Raw genomic sequence first — 17,674 nt, forward strand, 5'->3', positions numbered from 1 at the left:
GCTTGAATCCAGTGGTAAAGTGAGCAAGGGACTCACGTCTGAGCATACCCTGCCAACTTATAGCGAACAAAGCAAAACCAAAGGAAATGATGGACGGAGCGTTGACAATACAACCACTCACCCCCAGTCAACTGATCTGGGTTTAATCCATCACCATTCTTTAGCCCACTCTGCCACCCCAATTCAGACATGGCCATATGCAAATCAGTCTGACCCTGTGCCTCATGGGAACAGTCCAGCCTGGTGGTGAGTGTTTGTACTGTCAACGCTCCGTCCATCACCACCTTTGGTTTTTCTTTGTTCGCCCTAAGTTGGCAGGGTATGCTCAGACGTGAGTCCCTTGCTCACTTTGCCACTGGAGTCAAGCAAGCCCGGCTGAAGACGGCTGTGATGCCAGAAACCGATCCTGGGAAGCTTGATTCCGGTCCAGGGAAGACATGGCTTGGCAGTTTGGGCTGGACTGTTCCCATGAGGCACAGGGTCAGACTGATTTGCATATGGCCATGTCTGAACTGGGGTGGCGGAGTGAGCTAAAGAACGGTGATGGATTAAACCCAGATCAGTTGACTGGGGGTGAGTGTTTGTATTGTCAACGCTCCGTCCATCACCACCTTTGGTTTTTCTTTGTTCGCCCTAAGTTGGCAGGGTATGCTCAGACGTGAGTCCCTTGCTCACTTTGCCACTGGAGTCAAGCAAGCCCGGCTGAAGACAGCTGTAGTGCCAGAAACCGGTCCTGGGAAGCTTGATTCCGGTCCAGGGAAGACATGGCTTAGCAGTTCGGGCTGGACTGTTCCCATGAGGCGCAGGGTCAGACTGATTTGCATATGGCCATGTCTGAACTGGGGTGGCGGAGTGAGCTAAAGAACGGTGATGGATTAAACCCAGATCAGTTGATTGGGGGTGAGTGTTTGTATTGTCAACGCTCCGTCCATCACCACCTTTGGTTTTTCTTTGTTCGCCCTAAGTTGGCAGGGTATGCTCAGACGTGAGTCCCTTGCTCACTTTGCCACTGGAGTCAAGCAAGCCTGGCTGAAGACGGCTGTAATGCCAGAAACCGCTCCTGGGAAGCTTGATTCCGATCCAGGGGAGAATTGGCTTGGCAGTTCGGGCTGGACTGTTCCCATGAGGCACAGGGTCAGACTGATTTGCATATGGCCATGTCTGAACTGGGGTGGCCGAGTGAGCTAAAGAACGGTGATGGATTAAACCCAGATCAGTTGACTGGGGGTGAGTGTTTGTATTGTCAACGCTCCGTCCATCACCACCTTTGTTTTTTATATGTATGTATGTACCCCGAATAAATACTGTCAATATTTTTTTTTTACTGGGATCTGTGTTCCTGACCACAGTTTTCCATCTTTACCTTGTTTTGACAAGCACCCAGTACCCTGCGTTTAGGCTCTCAGTTGCTCAGACACTTGGACACACCCTTTATTTGTCTCTCAGAAGACACAACTCATACCCCTATGCCTCTTAAAGTCACTCCGAACAACCCTTAATTGCCCTGATGAGAGTTTACAGTACCAAGCCCCAAGATCATCTAGCAAAACTCAGAAGCGTACATGCAAAGTGCATTTACAGAGGTAGGTTTCCTGCCCTCTGTCCACCCGCTTTGCACACCTAAGCTCATGAAACTTACCCCAGGCAATACAAGCATCTGTGACAGCAGGCTGCCATATTCTTAATGGACCTAGACAGTACATGCATACATGTGTATGCATGGGCCCACACAATACATGCATTCATGTACTCAAGCTGTAATGCACATTTACAATGGCACAATGACTGCCATGATGGGCAAGAGACCTGGTGACTTTTCACGCTGCCTTCTCATAGTCAATGAGCTTGCCCAACAATGCAGCAGAGGTATTGTATTGGCATGCCTAAAATGACTATCATCTGAGGTAGGTGCATGCTATTTCATAATAATGCATGTATCAGGCAGCACTTCTACTACTAATCTTCCCTGAGCCCTACACTCAATGACTCTGCACCTAGGGTCCGCTTCTGAGCCCTACACTCAATGACTCTGCTCCTAGGGTCCACTCCTGAGCCCTACACTCAATGACTGCCCCTGGAGTCCACTGTGATTATACGCATTAACTATGACCCCGCGCTCTAACTCGGACCCTACCATATGACTGTTTAATTCTTGCCATATTCCTCTACTTTACCCCCTCATCCTACCTCTACCCACCACTTTGGCCATAATAATTCACCTTTTTCCTGACCCGTCCCACATCCTGGCACTCTGTCACAACTTTACTCTTCTCCTATTGTTTTACCCTCAATGTATACCACTCATTATACCTCTCCCCCGACCCTTGGTTCTTTCCTTATCTCATAAATGCCCTTCACTGCCCCAACCCCTGCTTTCTATTACTATAATATCAATCTGCTCCCAGTACCTCTTTGCTTCCTCTGTCTGACCCTCCAACCTCATTATTCCACCCCTCTTCACTCTGCTTAGACTAATTTCCTGGCCCTTCTATTTCACTATGCTCACAGCCTGTCATTTTACCCCTACTCTGGCCCCAACGTCTTAACCTGCATTCACTCTCACCACACCTTGACTTTTTCATGCTGCTCCTGCTCTCCTTCCATCACACTCTACCCCTATCTGGTCACACCTTATTGGGGCCAAACTTGTCTATTTTATTCAGCATTATTTCTCTCACTCTCCTTATACCCTATCAAACTACCTAGCCTCTCATTGTGCCCTAACACCTCATCCTGGGCCTAACCTCTCATTGCAAGCACTACTCTAAGCCTACCCTCTCGTGCCCTACTGCGTCACTCAGCGCCTACCGACTCATACTGGCTGTACTTCTTAACTCTACTGAAGGTTTACTCTACTGATAAGTCAGTCCATTTGTCCTTCCTGCAGTTCTGCTTTACAGCTTCACTTCACTGCATCCCTTCACTCTGCTGCTAGCTCATAGCTGTTGGTTCCATTATTGTCCTACCCCTCACTATCTCCTTGCCCATGTCCCTGACTTAGCACTCACTTTCCATATAGATCTCTCAATATAGTCCTTACGTGTAGAGCAGACCAAATCTTCCTGTCCTTACTCTGCTCCTGCCCCCTGACAGTCCTCATAGCCTGCAATACTCTTATTCTGCGCTCATATAGCCTTGGATCAAACAACATAACGTGCATCGCCATTTGCTGCTTTGGAACTTGTTATTTTCACAGTCGACTAATGGAAACAGTTTGCACATTAATCGAACCTGATAAAGTGTATTTACTGTTTCCTCAAGCTTGTTAGAAATTGTGTTCAATATTCCACAAGCTACCCTTTCTTGCCTGATATGTTCCTTTCCTAAAGTGTACTTGTTATGTGTTTATGTAGGATGCAGGATTGTGCCCCACTGTATTGATGTATTTATACTTTTGGTTTTGAAATTTTTGAATGATTAAATTGAATGTCCGGCTGGACACTCTTAATATAGCACTGATTGGAGTCTATATTTATACTGATGACCATACTGTTCTTGTTAAGGACCATGGATATAAAACACAGCCAGCATAAAGGGTATTAGTGCACCATAGTGAATCTTTGGACCCCCACTGACAGGATAGGGGGTGGAGTTCCTCTCCCTCATCAGGCTCTCTCGTCCCCCCAGCAGCCCATCATTCTGGAGCCTACTGTATCCAACTGCACAAGGCTGTTGGTGCCCTTCCTAGATTAAGGCATGCTGGGACCCTATTTGGAGTGGTCCTTTGCCCTGGTCAGATCTTTAAAAATGTAACAAAACTGCACCAGCCTAATGTTCAACTTGATGTTTCAGGGTTTTAAGGACTCCACGGCTGCTGACCTGCAAGTTCTTATACCTAGGGCTAAACATTCTTTGTGTACCAGAGCCCGCTGATACCCCGGTAAGCCAGGACGGAGGCAAAGTATGCACAAGTTCCTATACCTAGGACTAAACATTCTTTGTGTAGCAGAGCCCGCCAATGCCCCAGTAAGCTGGGTCAAGCAAGGGGTGTGCAAGAAGGTCCTCTTAGTCAGGTGACATAAACAACACCTCTTATCCTCCAAACGACCCTCCTCCTGCCACTTTGGGAATAAACTCCTTGGAAGGGTGCAATCCAAATCTCATTACCATAATACACAGAATATGCAGCTTCGAAATAGGGCTGTTCTTCTTTGGCTTCATAGGAGTTTAGTATCATCCACCCATGAGCTCGTTGGGCAAGTGTCACTTTGTCCTTCAACCAACTTTTCAGCCGGATACATTTTTTTAAGTGCTTTCTTGAATACTTTTTCACTTGTGTCCAGTTGCCATAGTTTGCTGAGGCCGATGTTAACAATGCTGTCCTGAAAATACTTACTGAAGCATCCTTTCCCTCTTTGTAGGTTAATTTCAGTCCAGACATATGCACCATTGAGTCATTAGGAGCATTCCTCATTTTATGACAGCATCTTAGGAAGGCCCCTTGTTTGGGTAAAGATTGCGTGACCAGAGAGTATTCAAGTCTGACTTGCACTGGTGCAGCTGACCTCGGCAATTGAAAGACTAATGTATAGGTTTGTTTAGTGAGCTAAGTTTACATCTTCACTGAGCATTATCCCACCTCCATACTTTAAGGTTGGGACCAATTTTGACTTTATCACGTTAAGGAGAGCTTTAAGATTATGACTACAGGGATTTTTTTGATAAAGTAGAAAAGGTAACGTTTAACACATTTGCTTTACCTCTAATAGATGTCAGACAAGGGCTGGACACAAAGACTCCAGATGTGAGATGCCAGTTTGTCAGTGAAGGGTGAAAGATAAGAAATGAACAGGTTAAACAGGAGAAGCGCTAGCAACACCCCTGTATCAGACCTAATGATGTACACACGTCTCTTGACAGATGACTCCATCCCTGATCTTAATCCTAACCCATATTTTTATATAAAATAGCCATATTGCCCTCAGAAGCTTTTGCGGGATCTCACAGTGCTGTAGCTTTTCTCACAGTTTGTCACAGGGGATGCCATTGAAAGCCGCCTTGAAGTCCACAAAGCACATGAACAGCAGTGTACGGGTATCACTTGCTCTTCTCATGATCAGGCCCTGGCCATTAGATCAGATGGGGGTCCCTTGGTTCTTTGTGATCCCTGTCTGGTTCATGGGCAGTCTTCCACCCTCTAAAGCCCACTCATATACATCTTTTAGCAACAGGGTTGATAAATATTTGAGGTCCACATCTAGCAGTGCTATCAAACGATAGCTGCTTGGGGCAAAAGATATCCCACCTTCAAAGATGGGATGATTAATTGAACCTTGCCAGCTTTTTGCTATGCTCCCGGAGGCAAGTATGCTGTTGTACATTGAGGCCAATGCCTGAAGCCCAGAGGGAGTTTTTGAAATTAAAAACGTATCATTGACAAACAATAGTGCCAGGATATTTTTATCTCCTATTTTTGGTGCATTGTTGGCTGGGAAGTCAAGATAATCTATTACACTCATTTATATATAAAGAGAAGAGAGTCTGAGCAAAGACACATCCCTGTTGAACTCCCTTACCAATCCTAATTCCATTAATCACTTTGCCCCCATTGCGCCATCTTACCCATGCATAGTTGGTCTCATGAAGTCTTATTTATATAAATAATATATTTTCGGGAAGACCCATGCCACCCAGGACTTCCCAAAGGTTATTATGGGGGACCAAATCAAAAGCAGACTGAAGTTCTATGAATGCCACATATAAATGGCCCTTATCCAGCAGTACAGTTTCCCAATGTATTGTACATAATCAAAAACTTTGATTTGTGGTACTAACCTTGGGACTGAACCCAGCTTGTAGATTAGTCAGTATCCTGTTTTCATTGGCCCCTTCTACAAATTTGCCCAGTATATTACAGCAGAATAGTTTTTGAAGGCTGTCGATTAAATGAGTAAACCTATAATTGTGAGGATCCTCACGGCTATCCTACTTTTATATTGGTACAATCTCTGCATCGCACCAATACCTGGTAGATCGCCTCCCTTCAAAAGGGATTTAATAAGCCAGTTACAGCCTGGGGCCCCAACTTGAGGTTCTGAGACATAAAGATCTTCTGGGATTCGATCTGGCCCCCAGCCTTCCGACAGATAAACCCCTTAATGGCATCATAGGATTCCTCTAATGTAATCTCTAAGGAGCTTATTGTGGCTTTCGACTCCTGTATGTTAGTGTGTCTCTAGCCTCATTGCACCCATCGCCGGAGGCAGAATAAAGGGCTTCAAAGTGATCGACTCAGGCCTGAGGTCAAATATGGAAGTCAACCTTAGATCTAGAATGGTGATTTCCATGGACAACTATATGCTAAAATAGTTTATTATCCCCAGCTTTGGCTGCTTCAGCCAGATCGCACGACACCTCATTTTATCAGTCAGCCCTACCTTCAAATTCAATTCTCAAATAATTTTCCCTGTCCGTTTTTAGATCCTCTTGCTCTTTAGACTTAATAGCAGTTATGAAGGCTGCCTTTGCTTAGTTTATTAAGCGAGGAGTGTTTCTTTCCCTGTTTGGATACGGACTTGCATTTGCTCGAAAATATTCTTTTTATATAGTCGAAAGTGTCCTCACTGTCCTTCAAGATTCCTGTAGAGCCCTCAACTAAATGTTCCCCAGTTACCATTTGTTCTAAAGTATGTGTGACTTTATTGTACATTTAAGACAATAAGTGTGATTGTGCTTGCACATAACACCATTTCAATGCACACTTATTTTTTGACAAACACAATTCCTCAGAGTACTTAGGGGGTGGATCAACTGGTTGACAAATACCCTTTTATTGTCAAGTGAAGAGCGTTATGGTCACAGTCTGCCCTTTTAAGGACTTCCATGTCCTTCATGGATGCTCAAAGTTGGATATCTAACAGAATATAATATATCCGGCTTGGCTAGTTTAATCTCTTAAAAGTTGGCTTGCCATTTAAATCCGTTAGGGAACGACCATTACATGCTCTTAAAGCTAGGTTTACAGTTTTACCCAATAGTTGGGCAGCGAGGGCCGTCCATCTTTTCACTGGTGGTAGTTCCAATTGTGGAATTCGTCATTTGGAATCTTCTTCCTCGATGGTGAAAGATACAGAAAAGTTAAGGGGTTCAAAAGTGACATTGAAATCACATGCGACAATTGTGCGTCCCTTACCAGGCATGTTTTCTACCCATGACTCTAGCAGGGATGTTGTTTCTGAACCCACCTTCTGACCAATGTTTCTGTTGTAAATGCTATAAATACATAATTTGCTGCTCTGACGCGAGCTGATTTCTAGACCCAAAATATCATGGGAGTTTTTTTAGGCATCTTAATTGTACAGTCCAATGACGTTTCTACCCGAATCCCTAGGCCACCAGATGGGCGCCCTCTGCCCTGAAACATGGATTCAACATAAAAATTAGGGAAACCAGATCTATTCACTTGGCCCTCAGTCCCAGTTTCTTGAGATAAACATAAGTCATAGGTAACAATAAAAGTAACCCAGCTGGCGTCGTGCGATTTGAATTTTTAAATTAGCAGTGTTTCATGACAGTACATCCCAGCCAGCTGTGCTTTAATTCAGGGCCCCAGAAAACAATGACGATTTGTTTAGTATAGAGAGTCAGTCCACTCTCTCTAATCCAGATGTTGGCTGTTCCAATGGGCTCGAGCAGGAAGCACTTGCAATCCTTGGTCTGCTTGTACTTTAAACTAATCTGCGAAGGTGTAGGAGATGCGGGCAATATCTCCAAAGCTATCAGACCATGGACCAATACTTGGAAAGTTATTACTAACTTTTCCACGTATTCCAAATTCAGAAAATTACTTTGTTTTTCAAAGACATGTCATCTTCCCTTGAGCCCTGGGGAAGTTTGGCTACTTTCTGCATGTATATGACCCCCTTTGGAGTAATCTGTCGCTCTTTGTCATGGGTAACTAGGCGCATTCCACCTAAATGCGATCGTTTGCAAGGTCCCCTTTTAGTACATTCATTCATAGGGAATGAGATACAGGAAAAGAAAAACCGTTTTCCCATTCAACATTTGCCTGTTGCTTTGACCATCCTGTGGGAGTATTTCTCGATTTATCCCTTCTATTTATGGTACTCAATTCCTCCCTCATCTTAAACATGGCCTGGTTGGACTCCTCCATGCCGTAAGGATGTCTCAGTGTATCTCCCTTCCCTGGATATCGGGCGGCGGTAGTTGCCATCAGCTATGCAAACCATTGACCATGGAGTAGCCGTATCTAGTTCTTACTGGCTACTTGATCTTGGACAGCTGGAATAATATATGTAAAATTGGAGGTAAGTACCTTTACTAGCTCTCTTAGTTCTGAAATCTGCACTTTGAGAGTCTCAGGCGTGGGGAGCATTGGGAGAAGAGTTTGTGCTCAAATCTATTGCCTCGTTTGTATCCGATCTTGTTAGGGTGTCATAATCAGCAGTTGCTAAAAACCAAAAACAGTTTTTACATGTCACGGTTGTTGTGTACATAGCCAGAGGCTAGTATGCTTTTGCTCTGCCCCTGGTTGAGGGAGCTCAGAGATAACAGACCTGGTTGAATTAAGTGACAGGCTTATCAGGGGGTTTGGCGTCTTGCATGGTTTTTACTAGCAAATAATTTAGCTATAGGCTTATTTGTAAAAGGAGGGTCAGTACTCACAGCAGGATTTAAAATTGTATCCACTTCTTTGATTAGTTTGTCAATCTCTCTTAAGGTACAATTTTTTAATGATGCTTTGTCTCAGCTTTTTTGGCATTACTGGTCCCAGCGGGCCATCGGGAGCCTTCCTTTTTGCACATAGTACAACTGATGCAAGGTTGGTACAATGTGACTATTTAGAACCAAGCCAATTAATCAAATTTATTATATTGCCCACTAAAGTGCATAAACTGATTCGTTAGCTTGCACCAATCTTAAATACGGAATGGGGCAGAAAAAGGAAAAAAAAACAGAGTACTACCTTGTTGTTGATGCTTGCTCCTTGCACCGAATATCACAGGCCTGTAGGGTGGTCCAGTCCAGCCTCTTCTGACTGATTACGGGTGAAGAAGAGCCCGCCCTTGGCCCAAGTTTTGCCTGGGTGTGGCCCACGCAGAGGGGGAAAACTCTTGCACAGTGGCGTAACGAACCTTGAGGGGGGCCCCCCTGCAGGGTACGGGAAGGGGTCCCCTCCAGACTCAATGTAGAGCTCCCGAGCAGAAGTGCATTGCTGATTGGGCCCCCTGGAGGGTGAGGGTCCCCCGCACCGCGGGGGCTGCAGGGGCCCTGCTCTTGCACTTTATAGTGCCTGGTGTATGTGAGTCTTGCCTCCTCCACCCCTCCTTAGCATGGTGGCTGCTGGAGTTTGTGGTCCCCTTCCAGAAGCTTTGTATCCCACCAGTTCTAATTTCTGGCCTGGCCTTATGATGGTCGTTGTGCAGGAGGTTGGGCTTGTGCTCATGGTGGTCCTAGAATATGTGTTCTGAATCAGTCTCTGACCGGCAAGGTTGTCTGGCTTTCCCCTTTTTTTTTTGTTCATGGTGCATCTGAATTTGGGACGGACTGCCCTTTGTGTCTGTCGGACTTGATCTCGCCTGCTTATCTATATTGCTGAGAAATTTGGGGTTTATGGAATTGGGTTCTTTGTCTCCCTGCCTCGACTTATGTTTTTAAAAAAAACTTTGACACCTTTCGTCTTGTGTGCGGATTGTAATGAGCTGTCCCTCCCCCATGTACCTTGTTTACTTAGTGCCATGAGCGCTGCTCTTTGTTGATAATACCAGCCCCTCTCTTTTATTTTTTTTTTGTTTACCTGTTGAAATTGAAGCTGCCTTAGTCCTGCGCAATCAATCAATCGGGGGATTTATAAAGCGTGCTACTCACCCTTGAGGGTCTCAAGGTGCGGGGGGGGGGGGCAGCTCCATTTCAGTTGAAGAGCCAGGTCTTGTGGTTCTTCCTGAAGGTGTGCAGGTTTGGGGAGCGTCTGATCTTTGCTGGGAGTCCGTTCCAGGTCTTGGCTGCTATGTAGGAGAAAGCTCATCCGCCAGCTCTGTTTCTGCGGATGTGGGGGTCTCTGCTAGGGCGAAGTCGGCGGAGCGGAGGTTTCTTTTGGGTACGTGGAAGGAGACTCTCTCGTTGAGGTATTTGGATCCGATGTTGTGGAGGGATTGGTAGGCATGGGTAAGAAGTTTGAAGGTCACTCTCTTCTCGACGGGGAGCCAGTGGAGGTCACGTAGGTGTTGGGTCACATGCTCGTGTCATGGTGTCCCGAGTATGAGTCTGGCTGCGGCGTTCTGGATGGTTTGGAGTTTGTGTAGCAGAGTTCTGTTGGTTCCTGTGTAGAGGGCGTTGCCGTAGTCCAGTCTGCTAGTTGTGAGTGCGTGGGTGACGGCCTTTCTGCATTCGGGGGTATCAATTTGAAGGTCTTTCGGAGGATGCGAAGGCAGTTGAAGCTGGTCGAGGCTACGGAGTTGATCTGGCTGGTCATGGTGAGGGAGGAGTCCAGGATGATGCTGAGGTTCCTTGCATGGTCTGTAGGGGTAGTTGGACTCCCGAGAATGGCGGGCAACCAGGTGCTGTCCCATGCAGAGTTGGAAGGTCCTAGGATGAGGACCTCAGTCTTCTCCGAGTTGAGCTTCAGGCAGCTCACTTTCATCCAGGCCGCAACGTTTTTCATTCCTTCCTGGAAGCAGAATCTGGTGTCTTCAGGGTTCTTCGTGAGGGAGAGGATGAGCTGGGTGTCGTCAGCATTTGAGACTATGCTGAGCCCATGCTGTCTGACGACGGACGGTGGCGAGGGGGGCCATGTAGATGTTGAAAAGCGTGGGACCGAGTGACGATCCTTGGGGTACGCCGCAGTTGATCTCTGTGGGTTCGGAGAGGAAGGGAGGGAGTCTGATCCTCTGGGTCCTGCCGGAGAGGAAGGATCAGATCCAGTTGAGACCTGTTCCTTGTATCCCAGCGTCATGTAGTCTGGCTGCAAGCATGTGGTGTGAGACGGTGTCGAAAGCCACGGAGAGGTCTAGTAGGATGAGGGCCGCAGCGTGTCTCTGGGCGCGTAACATGCGGATGTCATCGGTGGCGGCAATCTTCTCTGTGTGTTTAGAAGACAGGCACTTTGATTCATATGACACCCAGCGGCTCTTCCTGCCATCCCTCCTCTTATGTTTAGCGTCGGGGTTGTTGGGAGCCTGACCTTTTCTCCCTGCTCTGTTTCTGGCATCGACCCCTTGACTTTCTTTTCCCATGCCACTGGCTGCGGGCTCCTGACAGGCGACTGTCTTTATCTTTCCTCATTCTCCTTTTGCATTATAAGGGTTCTTTTTTTGTGGCATCCTGCTTTTTGGGTGGGGGGCTTATGGGTAATTTGTTTCTCCTTTGTTTCTCAACTTATCCATGTGACCTGGCTAAATTGTTTGGAGACTGATTTTGTTTGTGCCTGCTTTGGTAGATACTTGTGAAGTAAGGACCACAACAAGGATGGGATGAGGAGATAATGCTTATATTACTTACTGTAACTATTTAGTCCAACTCTACTACTTTCTCCCAGTAGTTGCAAATATCCTGCCTTCCTTAATGTGGGTCGGGAGCTTGTTTTAATCATGGTCTGTTTAGCTGCTTTGGCGAGCAACTTGGAAAGTTTCTAGGAGTATGAAACTCTGCTTTAAATGAAGAATGTCTGCTTTGGACACCTGAATTACAAAGGTCCTGAAAAAGCATAGCACCCTTTGTAACATGATCATTTTAATGATTGTGGGGCTAGCCAGCTGTGGTAAAGAGTTGTGTCCAATTTCTTGTCCTTTTTTAAATCCCTGTTTGTTGGTATTCACAGTCTTCCACCCCCATCAGCACCCTCGTGATCAATACTCCTGAGTAGCTTAAGTTCTTCTTTTGTGTCGCTAACTGCGATAGTCCTATGATCTCCTATCAATTGAAGGGAGAGATATTTAAGACCCGGAAACCTTTATATAATTTGACTATTGTTGTAGCTTTGAAGATAGTGCTGACCTGGGATGTCCTGTTGACAAATGCATGTAGTCCATAATAAGCTACTGTTATGGTCCTTCCCTTCAACCTTGAGGCATCCTTCTCTGTGATGCTTCTCATGCTTAACTCTAGGGACTTTATCACTAGTGCAAACAGTGTAGAGTGGGGACATTGTTGCCTTGTCTCTCCGCCCCAGCCCATTTCCAAAAATATGTTATAGAAAAATTGACCCTTTACCAATATTCTATGCACTCATACACCTCCTCTTGCCCTTTTCTTTCTAACACCAGGACAACGAATCACCACTTCACTCTAATGCCTTTTTGGCAGCAATAAAAATTAATAGGATGGGAAGTTTTAACTTTTTTGATTCATGGATTGTATATGTTAATAATCTGTTGCTGGCAAATGCTTGCCTGATCTTCATCCCCCTCTAGGAGGATCATATGTTCCAACCCCATTGTCAGAAGTTTAGGGAATCTAAGTAAAGAAAAACGAGGTAACAATATGAGAAGAGGAGCATGAGATGCTTTCCTGACTTCAAAAAGATGGTTTCACCTTTGTCTCCTTAATGGTGGTTGTAACTAGCCCCTCACTTCACCATAGTAGGAAGAAGTGTGCCATGCAGCTTTCCCATAATAGATGGTATTTCCTTTTCTAACCGTTTCTGAAGCAGCGTTGATTTAGGACTTTCTCAATCCTTAAAGATAATTTCTGAAGGATACTTCTATCTGCAGATTTCTCAACTTTTGAATATCCCTAAAGCACTAGCCTGTATCCAAACTTTTCCTATAACCCTGCTGCGCCAGTCGATGGTTTTGGCTTGGTTATAACATCACTGGAGTCAAAGTGCCACTCAGCACCTTTCCGTCTTTTCCCTTTTCTCTATGCCCTTTGTCGCAAATCTTAAACTGCTATATGTGGAACATGGTTTGATACAGTCAAAAATTCTACTCTTTTGCAGTGTAGGCAGTATGTTTCCAGCTAAATTGTCAGGGTCCAATGCGTGCCACTCTTGCCATTGACAAATGTCCACTCCCTACCCTCACAAAATCTGCCTGAGGTGCCTGGGACCCAAACACCGCTCCATGTTGTGTGAGCAGTAAGCATGGGCGCAAAATCCGTACCGCTCGCGGATTTTGCGAATTTTCGGTAAATTCGCGATCCGCGAACTCCCGCCAATTTACAGAGAATTCGCAAATCCGCGAGCGGTGGATCCGGGGGCAAAAGTTGAAGCCTGGCCTGTTGTAACTATTTTACGATGGCGCCGGCAAGCTGCCAGCGCCATCCTAAAATAGTTACTAAGTTAGCTTCAACAGGAAGCTCTAATAGATACAATAAAGCAGGTGCTCGATTTTATCTATTAGAGCTTCCTGTTGAAGCTAATTTAGTAACTATTTTAGGATGGCGCTGGCAGCTTGCCCGCACCATCGTAAAATAGTTACAACAGGCCAGGCTGGTGTGCTTTCTTTTCCCAAATCTACTGTCGAAAATCAGCTGTGATGCTAGATAGAGGCCTTTGCATCCTTGACTTTCACGAGCGCAATCCCTTTGCTGTTCCTGTGACCAGGAGGGTCTGTCTCTTCATCTACTGCTCTGATCGGTCTCAGAGCTTTTACACACACAAGAGGCATGTGCACTCGCATGGAAGCCCCGCCCACACACTCGCGGTGTGCACCGTCTTCCCGCCATTGACCCACTATGATGGACAGCTCACCCAAGGGACCCCTGCGCCCTTCGGGGCGATTGCATAGTAACACACACATGGTCGCTGGAACTAGTTGAAGCTCAAATGCAGTGACTCATTCATCAGCCCCAAAACAATCGTGCTCGTCATCGAGGCTGGGCAGGTGGGCCTTCTTCCCAAATCTACCGTCGAAAATCAGCTGTGATGCTGGATAGAGGCCTTTGCATCCTTGACTTTCACGAGCGCAATCCTCGTGCTGTTCCTGTGACCAGGAGCTTCTTTATCTTTCTCTGACCTTTTATTCACACAAGAGGCATGTGCACTCGCATGGAAGCCCCGTCCACACACTCGCGGTGTGCACCGTCTTCCCGCCATTGACCCACTATGATGGACAGCTCACCCAAGGGACCCCTGCGCCCTTCGGGGCGATTGCATAGTAACACACACATGGTCGCTGGAACTAGTTGAAGCTCAAATGCAGTGACTCATTCATCAGCCCAAAAACAATCGTGCTCGTCATCGAGGCTGGGCAGGTGTGCCTCCTTCCCAAATCTACCGTCGAAAATCAGCTGTGATGCTGGATAGAGGCCTTTGCATCCTTGACTTTCACGAGCGCAATCCCTTTGCTGTTCCTGTGACCAGGAACTTCTGTCTCTTCATCTACTGCTATGTTCGGTCCCAGACCTTTTAAACACACAAGAGGCATGTGCACTCGCATGGAAGCCCCGCCCCAAATCCGCGGATCCGCAAATCCGCAAAATCCGCCATTTTGCGGATCCACGATCCGCAAATCCGCGGATCGTGGATCCGCAAAATCCGCCTATGCTTAGTGAGCAGTATGGCATAAATTCTTCTTAGGGCAATAACAGAGCAGGGGACGAACTCTTCATGGCATGGTTGATTAACACTGGACCCGGCATCAATCGCATCCCAGGCCCAGCTCTAGATTATGGTAATCTTCCTCCTCCAAGCCTTCAAAAGCAAAGAAGAAGCACAAGAAGCCAACTTAGATGGGAGGACTCCACACCAAGACCTTGGTCCCACTACAGGCATAGGTCTCCTTGCCAGAAGAACAGGTCGGTAGTAGTGTTCCCTATGAGGGAAAGAACTGCACATCAATAAGGACAACGTGTCTGTGACTGACAATACTGAGCGTGAATAGTTTGTGTTGCTGTAATAACAGTGGGGTGCTAAAGTAGCCTTGTACACCTACTACCTAAAGGTGTTGTCAGCATGTTATGAAATAACATACATATCGATATATAAGAAAAGAAGCAGGTACAGCACACCCATTACTATGTATACCAATCCAAGAACAATGTTGGACAAATACTAAACACAGTCTAGAAACCAATATATTCCTAAGCGCATGTGGATAGTTAAATTCAACAAGTTATATGTAGAGCATTTAAATACGTCCAGAAGTGTCAACAGTTGATAATTCCTTTTCTTTTTATTGATTTCTTAAAGATTCTCAGCACACGACTTAGGCGACATGTGTTTCGTCTGTACTCTGACATTTTCAAGGCTGGAAAAATAAATATATAACGTACAATCAATGTGCTATATACATACAAAAATATATTATAGTTTAAAAACCCTTATTACGAAAGATTTAAAAACTTCACAACCTACGATTAGTCTTAACCATTCCAAAATAGAAAAAGATAGCACCTTACATAACATTCAAAATTGTTTGTGATCTCAATGAAGAATATATTAAAATTCTACTGATCTTAATTGGAGGAAGAAGAGATCAAAAGACCACCCGTGTTTGAGTCCTCAAAAAAACGAGGGAAGAGAAACCAAGAAAGAAGTGCAACTAGGACCATAGTATTGTGTACATGCAAAGATGGTAAAGAAGATAGTAACATGGACTATAGCAATGGACTTATAGAGAGAGAAAGTTTCCAAATCTAACAATGATTCGGTTTACATACCCAAACACCAGACACCCGAATGAATAAGTCCTTGTTTTTAAATACTCAAGAAAGAGACCCACCAATATAGGAATAATGAAGCAAAATAATCCAATGTAGCGCTGTCAAAATCGTATGTCCGATAGCGTATTCCGAAGCCCAAATTGTTCATATGAAGTACCTAATGGTCTAGTTATATAAGATAAAAAACATGTCAGACTGTATATCTTGGAGACAGTCACATGCAATTGGATACATTGCAAATTAATCTAAATAGAAAATCCAGTGACAAAAAATATGTAAATTCCTGTCAGACCTGTCTAACAATTGTTACAAGACATCCTGGCACTTATAATTTAAAGCTTTGATACAATGGCTTCAAAGTAATAACTGCGCTTGTTGTGATCGTGTTAATCCACATTATGGCTAACAAATCAAATGCATAATTTTAGAGGAATAACGCTGATCAATATTTTCTAAGAGAAACAATACATGCTTGTATTTAATTAATGCTATTTTCGCTGAATCATTTTTTATTGACTTTAGCCATGTACACAATACTATGGTCCTTGTTGCACTTTTTTCTTCTTTTCTCTTCCCTCATTTTTTTGAGGACTCAAACACAGGTGGCCTTTTAATCTCTTCTTCCTACAATTAAGATCAGTAGAATTTTAATATATTCTTCAATGGGATCACAAACAATTTTGAATGTTATGTAAGGTGCTATCTTTTTCTATTTTGGAATGGTTATGACTAATCGTAGGTTGTGAGGTTTTTCATTCTTTTGTATTAGGTGTTTTTAACACATTGATTGTACGTTACATATTTATTTTTTCCAGCCTTGCAAAAGTCGGAGTACAGACGAAACATGTGCCGGCTAAGTCGTGTGCTGGGAATCTTTAACCCCTTGCACGCTGATGACGAGCTGGGCTCGTCGTGAGGTAGCCTCCTGCTACGCTGATGACGAGCCCAGCTCGTCACGTAACATGCGGTTTCGCAAAACTCAGCGTACGAGCGGAATTCCGCCCGCACGCATGCGGTTAAGAAATCAATAAAAAGAAAAGGAATTATCAACTGTTGACGCTTCTGGACTAATTTAAATGCTCTACATATACCTTGTCAAATTTACCTATCCACATGTGCTTAGGAATATATTGTATTCCAGACTGTGTTTAGTGCTTGTCCAACATTGTTCTTGGGTTGGTAATGGGTGTGCTGTACCAGCTTCTTTTCTTGTATAGGTCACTGTGCCGTTACCCTCCACCAGTGGATTCATTTCTTTGGAGCCAGAGTTAGAGGACCTCATTTGCTCCGGTAGTAGGGTCTATGGAGGACCCAATGCTAATTCCAGTGCCGACACAACCTCCAGCCAATATAGAGTTTTTTACACCTACCACTGTTTCGGCACAAGTCTTAGGGGTACATCTGAATCTGCACTTCCATTGATGCTAACACTGGCGCTGGCTCTTGAGCCTGTGCCTAAAACAAAGCCCATTTCACAACAATCAAGGACGGAAGCGCAGAGACTGGTGGAGGAGGCTTAATGTAGGGAGGTATTCCACACCATACCTTTTGATAAACATGAGTACTGGCAAAGTGGTGCATTGTGGCAGGCTTACCTGCAAAAACGACCCGGTTTTTGCAAACCAAACAATCTGGAAAACGCAGGCTTAGCCAAATTCGTACCCTGGTTGTGGAAATCAAGCATCCTCTAACCCTCAAACCTACTACTCATTACTTAAGGATGGTGCCTATATGGTAATGATCAGTCCTATCAAATTAAAGGATTATATGTTTTGTGAATTCTAAGCCATTTCCCCCATACAGGAATACACAAGAAATCCAAACTACAAATTTGAAAGACTTTGTTGAAAAGTAATGCTCTAATCAAACGTAGGTTATATGAATAGAAGTTGCTATATTAAGAAACTTAGTGGCAATAAAACAGGCTATTAAAAAATGTATTAAATTGAATGCAACATTTGTTATTGAAAGCATTTTAGGTTTAAAACAAAGCATTGAATGATGCAATCTGGTCTAAGATAAGACCTTGTCCTTTTCAGTCCCAAGCTAAACCTTATTAGCACCAAAGTAGCCACCTGTGTTTCTTAGGTAGCCTCTGACATACATACATTGG

The 17,674-nt window shown here is 44.8% G+C and overlaps 1 long non-coding RNA gene across 1 annotated transcript in view; it reads left to right on the plus strand.

Annotated features, from left to right (window-relative positions):
* LOC144783105 (uncharacterized) overlaps positions 1–17,674 on the plus strand; it is a 175,527-nt gene that overhangs the window by 24,008 nt on the left and 133,845 nt on the right. The window lies entirely within an intron of this gene.

This window comes from Lissotriton helveticus, chromosome 9 (assembly GCF_964261635.1).
Source record: "Lissotriton helveticus chromosome 9, aLisHel1.1, whole genome shotgun sequence".
Classification (NCBI taxonomy): domain Eukaryota; kingdom Metazoa; phylum Chordata; class Amphibia; order Caudata; family Salamandridae; genus Lissotriton; species Lissotriton helveticus.